The following is a 6,572-nucleotide window of genomic DNA, read 5'->3' as shown; positions in this document are numbered from 1 at the left end:
TGTCAGGGTGGTCATTGGTGGTAGCCAGGCACCATGTAGTTCTTCTGGTCTCAGGCTGATGAAGTCTCTGGTTTATGTGGCCCTTTCTGTCTCTTGGGCTAATACTTTCCTTGTGTCTTTGGTGTTCTTCATTCTTCTTTACTCTAGGTGGGTTGGGACCAATTGATGCATTTTAGATGGCCGCTTGCAAACTTTTAAGACCCCAGACGCCACTCACCAGAGTAGGATGCAGAACATTTTCTTAATAAGTTTTGTTATGCCAATTGACCTAGATGTTCCCTGAAAGCATGGTCGCCAGACCCCTACCTCTGTCTCTCAACGTGTTTGATTGTATTCAGGAAACTTCTTAGCTTTGGTTAGTCCAGTTGTGCTGACTTCCCCTGTAGTGTGTGCTGCCCTTCCCTTCATCTAAGATAATTCTTATCTACTATCTAGTTAGTAAATAACCTTCAACCTCCCTCCCCACCCTCGTAACCATCAGAGAATGTTTTCTTCTGTGTTTAAACCTTTTCTTGAGTTCTTATAATAGTGGTCTTTTACAATATTTGCCCTTCTGTGACTGACTAAATTCACTCAGCATGATGACTTACAGCATCCTCCATGTTATGTTTCATGGCTTCATCGTTGTTCTTTATTGGTGCATAGTATTCCATTGTGTGGATATACCATAATTTATCCATTTGTCCACTGATGGGCATCTAGATGGTTTCCATCTTTTTGCTATTGTGAACAGTGCTGCAGTGAAGATGGGTGTGCATATATCTATTTGTGTGACGGCTCTTATTTCTCTAGGATATATTCCAAGGAGCGAGATAGCTGGATTGTATGGTACTTCTATTTCTAGCTTTTTAAGGAAGCGCCAAATTGATTTCCAAAGTGGTTATACCATTTACATTCCCACCAACAGTGTATAAGTGTTCCCAGTCTCTCCACAACCTCTCCAGCATTTATTATTTTGTGTTTTTTTGGATTAAGGCTAGCCTTGTTGGGGTGAAATGACACCTCATTGTAGTTTTGATCTGCATTTCTCTAATGGCTAATGATTATGAGCATTTCTTCATGTGTCTGTTAGCCGCCTGAATGTCTTCTTTGGCGAAGTGCATATTCATATCCTTTGCCCATTTTTTAATTGGGTTATTTATCTTTTTGTTGTTGAGGGTTTGCAGTATTTGTAGATTTTACAGATTAGATGCTGATCGGATTTGTCGTAGCCAAAAATTTTTTCCCAGTCTGTAGGTTGTCTTTTGACTATTTTGGTGAAGTCTTTCGATGAGCATAAGTGTTTGATTTTTAGAAGCTCCCATTATCTAGTCTTCTGGTGCTTGTACATTGTTACTTATGATTTGTATTATGTTTATGCCATGTATTAGGGCTCCTAGTGTTGTCCCTATTTTTTCTTCCATGATCTTTATCGTTTTCAATTTTATATTTAAGTCTTTGATCCATTTTGTGTTAGTTTTTTGTGCATGGTGTGAGGTATGGGTCTTGTTTCAGTTTTTGCAGATGCAAATCCAGTTATGCCAGCACCATTTGTTAAAGAGGCTGTCTTTTCCCCAGTTAACCGGCTTTGGGCCTTTGTCAAATATCAGCTGCTCATAGGTGGATGAATTTATGTCTGGATTCTCAATTCTGTTCCATTGGTCTATGTATTTGGTGTTGTACCAATACCAGGCTGTTTTGACTACCGTGGCGGCATAATAGGTTCTAAACTCAGGTAGTGTGAGGCCTCCCACCTTGTTCTTCTTCTTGAGTAATACTTATTCAGGGCCTCTTCCCTTTCCATATGAAGTTGATTTGTTTCTCCATCTCATTGAAAAATGCTGGTGGAATTTGCGTCAGGATTGCATTGTATCTGTAGATCCGCTTTGGGTAGAATTGACATTTTCACTATGTTAAGTTTACCTTTCCATGAGCAAGCTATGTTTTTCCACTTGTGCAGGTCTCTTTTGGTTTCTTGCAGTAGTGTCTTTTAGTTTTCATTGTATAGGTCTTTTACGTCTCTGGTTAGATTTATCCCTAAGTATTTTATCTTCTTGGGGGCTATGGTAAATGGTATTGATTTGGTAATTTCCTCTTCAAGGTTCTCTTTGTTGGTGTAAAGGAATCCAACTGATTTTTGTATGTTTATCTTGTATCCTGAAACTTTGCTAAAATTTTCTATTAGTTCCAGTAGTTTTCTTGTGGATTCTTTGGGGTTTTCTGTGTATAAGATCGTATCATCTGCAAATAGAGATACTTTAACTTCTACCTTCCTAAGTCATATACTTTGGTATGATGTTGTCTTAAGCTATCTGTACTTTGTTTTCTCCTACAGTCTAATATTTATGCAGTGTTTTCTTCAAAACATGCCTTACTAACTGTTTTCTGGATTGCCTTTTTGGATTAAAGCAAATACCAGTCACCTTTAATACTAATTGAACACAGTTATAAGGGCCCAACTAAAAAGAATTTCTACAGCAGTAGCCATTAGGTATGAAAAATGAGAGAAAAAAAATGTCTCTACCATTTGCCAAGAATGAAAATTTAAAGTGCAAGATTTTAAAAATACATGTATTTTTCCTTAGGGAAAGGTATGGGTTATTTTATCAACAGTCCAGAACAAGACAGTACTTGCTGCTTTACATCTTTCGAGTGGGTCACTCAGATAAGTGATAATTGGGTATTATCTATACCAAAAGCTAGTCTATTTTAAATTATATTTTTGGTCTTCTTGAATTAGACAATCTATATGTTAATTTATATAAGCTAATAATTTGTATATATTGACCTTGAACTCACAGTAAGTCATATAATGTGCTTATGAGTTAAAAATGGAACAACCCTCCTTTGTCTTTGAAGCTGTACAACACAGAAAAATCCTCAGTTTTAATCTGTGGCTTCTTTTAGAGCTGGAAATGTTACCTTTGCTTACCTCACCAAGTTTAGCTCCTTCCTCGCCATATTCCAGCCATCCTGATATCTTGGTTCCTTGTTGCCAAGTACTTTGCCTCCCCCAATCCTCCTGCCATGGCCTAAACACATATACTTTTCTCTGCCTAGAATATTCTTCCTCTTCCTCTGCCTGGCTCACTCCCACTCATCCTTCAGGTTTTAGCTTAACCTTAAGAAAGCTTTTTAAATATTTGTTAAAACTTAGCAAATCACCAAATATCAAAAACTGAGTAGGTTTGTAACTCAGCCTATATGCTGGCCTCTGTAGCCCCTTAGGCAATTCTTTGAAGAGTATGCTTCTCTTTATACCTGATTTTAAGGATCTAAAACCAAAAGGCAGAATCCCTTCAAATCACAGACCACGAATGGCATTGGAATGGATTCATTTCTCTGGATTTTGGCCATTGCCTTTAATGATGGAAGTTTGCCTGATAACCCAACTACAGCTTTCCCAGACCTTACTGCAGAGACTATTCTGTTTTGCACTTTAAACAGACACTTATGCAAGCCATGTATTGTAAGAACTCCTTTTCCAAGGTTAATGCCAGCAAACGTGCCGAACAAGAATAAAGTCTAAAATATGTGTTGACACTGCCTCTAGAAGCTTGATGGCCATGTATTATAGGGGTACAAATTATATGTTAATAGGTAATTCCTCTATATTCTACAAAAATACATGAAGATTATAAAATTCCATTACTGTGGCATAACCTTTTGCCTCTTAGGTATGACTTAGGTCTTCTTTGAATGTTCTCCTAAGAGCAAGCAGTAACAGGTTTTAGTCTTTCTTTTGCCCGTTTTCCAGGGCTCAATTTCAGAGTACATCTGAATGAAGGCTATTTCTGAACCTTGCACACTGGGTAGTTGTGCAAAGATAAGTCATAACAGATGGTACCTTTCAGTCAGGACAGGTATGCCAAGGACGCTCATTCATGCATGTATAATCTCCAGCATTAGGTTTATAAAAAACCGAATCCAAATCCTTTTTCAGACCAAAGCAATCATTAAAGTAATATTTGGCCTAACAGCCATTTAAGGAAATGGCACAGCCATTCCTTAGTCTGGAGGAAGATTAGAACTTTAAAAAATGGTTTCTTCCTGTACATTTCCAACCTTGCAAGCAGCAGTCCTACACAGCATAAAAGTGCTGTCTTGCAGGACAATGGAGGGGAGAGAACTAAGTATCCTGTAATTCTGAAGACTACAAAGTACCATGTTTCCTACTCATATCGAGGGCAAAGTGAAAAAAATTTTACTCTAGACTTCCATTTCCAGGAGTAAGGCAGTCTAGATAACCCTCACTGACTCCCAGTTTAAAAAAAAACCCAGATGCTAAATAAAATATAAAAAATAATGTAAAATAATATTAAAAAAATCTTTAAAAATACATTACTGAGTTGACATCAAAGAAAGAAATCTGCAGAACTCCAAAAATGAAGCAGAAACAGGATGCTTGTGAGGTAAGCCAGCACCCCAAAGCCTGCTTTGGACCTGAGGGTTTCAGTTTAATTCTGGAGGACTTTCACTTTGCCAGCAGTAGAGGGGGACCTGGAGAGAAAGCCTAAGAGAAGTGGACAGCAAGGAATCTTGCCTGTCTCAATTTTGGTAGTAGGTGGAAGGAGAGAAAAATCACCACCATCCCTAAATCCCTAACCACAGATCAGCCCTCAAGGTGATTTGTGACCTGAAATGACAGAACCTTCAAGCCAATGATTTAAAGTGGTCCAAGGTTGGTAGCCACCAGGGGTCTGGCGGAGTAAACAAATACACGGTTCTCAATTTCAGCCTGCTTCGAAAAACTCCTGTTTTCCAAGGAATATAAAACATCACAAAACTCAAGGGAAAGTGGCACGAGTGAAAAGTAGAATATACAACAGAAACAGACTCATCCAGAAAGACTCTTAATGTTGGCATTAACAGAAAAATTAATGATGTTTAAAGAAATAAAAGCACAGAAAATATGAACAACAGATTACACAGAACAAAACAAGATTTGTTAACCAAATAGAACCTATAAGGAAAACAAATGTAGTAAATAATAAAAACCCAAGAAACGGAGGAGTGGAAAAAATAAATAAAAGGGCAAGAAGGCAGGGGAAGTGGATGACAAAAACAAACAAAACCCCAGGACAATAGATAATATATGAGGGTCTAGAGATAAATCCAAGTATATTTGTAATCACAACAGATAAAAATGGACTAGACTATCCAGTTAAGACAGATTAGCCTTGTGTTTTTGGTGTGTCTTTGCAAACTCAAAATATAAAGCCAAAGAAATATCTAACATATAAAAGACTGCTGTATTAAGTAACAACAACAAAAGAAGGCAACAAGCATTACTAGAGATAGAGTCACTAGATAATAATACAAGGTTCAACTCACCAGGAAGATTTAACAATTTTATATTAGTATGCACCTAAAAGTCAAAAGAAAAAGCAGGTATTGACAACTTCAAGAGAAACTGAGAAAACCTCTATCATAGTAAGATCTTGAGACCTCTTCAGTAAAGAGAAATCAAGTGCAAAATAAACCAGTGAAGAGAATATCTGAACAGCACAACCAAAGTTTGATTTAATGGAGACTTATAGAACACTAAGGAGCTCTGGTGACACAGTGGTTAAGCGCTCAGCTGCTAACTGAAAGGTCGCCAGTTGGAACCCACCAGCCTCTCCACAGGAGAAATATGTAGCAGTCTGCTTCCATAAAGATTTCAGCCTTGGAAACCCGATGGAGCAGTTCCACTGTCGTATAGAGTTACTATGAGTCAGAATCAACTCAACAGCAATGGGTGGAATGAGTTTTTACAGAACACTATACTCAACAATTGAGGAATACACATTCTTTTCAAGTACACAAGGAACATTTATGAAAATCAACCACACATGGTCGGTCATAAACCTAGTCTCAAATTCTGGAATTCTGAAATACATGTCAGCTTCTTCAGCAAAATGAAATTAAATTAGAAGTAAAAATTAAAATTAACAACTAGAACTCCCCTGGCATTTGGAAATTTTAAAATATACTCTTAAAATAACTAGTGGGCCAAATATTCAAACCTCTGTAAGCATTTATTAAGAAAAAACGAGAAGGCACAAATAAACTAATAGAAATGAAAAAGAAGTCCTAACCACAGATACCGTGGAGACTAAAAAGACACAAGGATAATATGGATAACTTCATATTAAAATAAAACTAAGATGAAATGAATAAATCTCTAGGAATAGGGATAAATTCATAAATTCATTCAATTTTTCCATTTATCAATTGAATACATTCATTCATCAAAACTTACTCAAGAATAATATAAAGTACTAATGATTCTACAACTTGTTAAAGAAAATGAATCAGTAGATAAAAATTCCCTCACAATGACCAAATGCTTTTAAATACTAGTTCCAATCTTAAATGAACTCTTCTAGAAAATTGAAAAACTCATTGCATGGGGCTAATATAATCTTGATACCAAAACCAAACAAGGACAGTACATGAAAGGAGTATTACAGGCTAATTTCACTCATGAACATAGGTGCAAAACTCCTAAACAAAGTACTGGCAAAGTGAGTTCAGCAAAGTGTTAAAACACACACACACACATACATGCACACACACCATGACCAAGCTGGGTTTATGCTAGGAATTAA

The sequence above is a fragment of the Trichechus manatus genome, unplaced genomic scaffold, assembly GCF_000243295.1.
Source record: "Trichechus manatus latirostris isolate Lorelei unplaced genomic scaffold, TriManLat1.0 scaffold00027, whole genome shotgun sequence".
Classification (NCBI taxonomy): Eukaryota; Metazoa; Chordata; class Mammalia; order Sirenia; family Trichechidae; genus Trichechus; species Trichechus manatus.
This window is presented reverse-complemented; position numbering follows the sequence as displayed.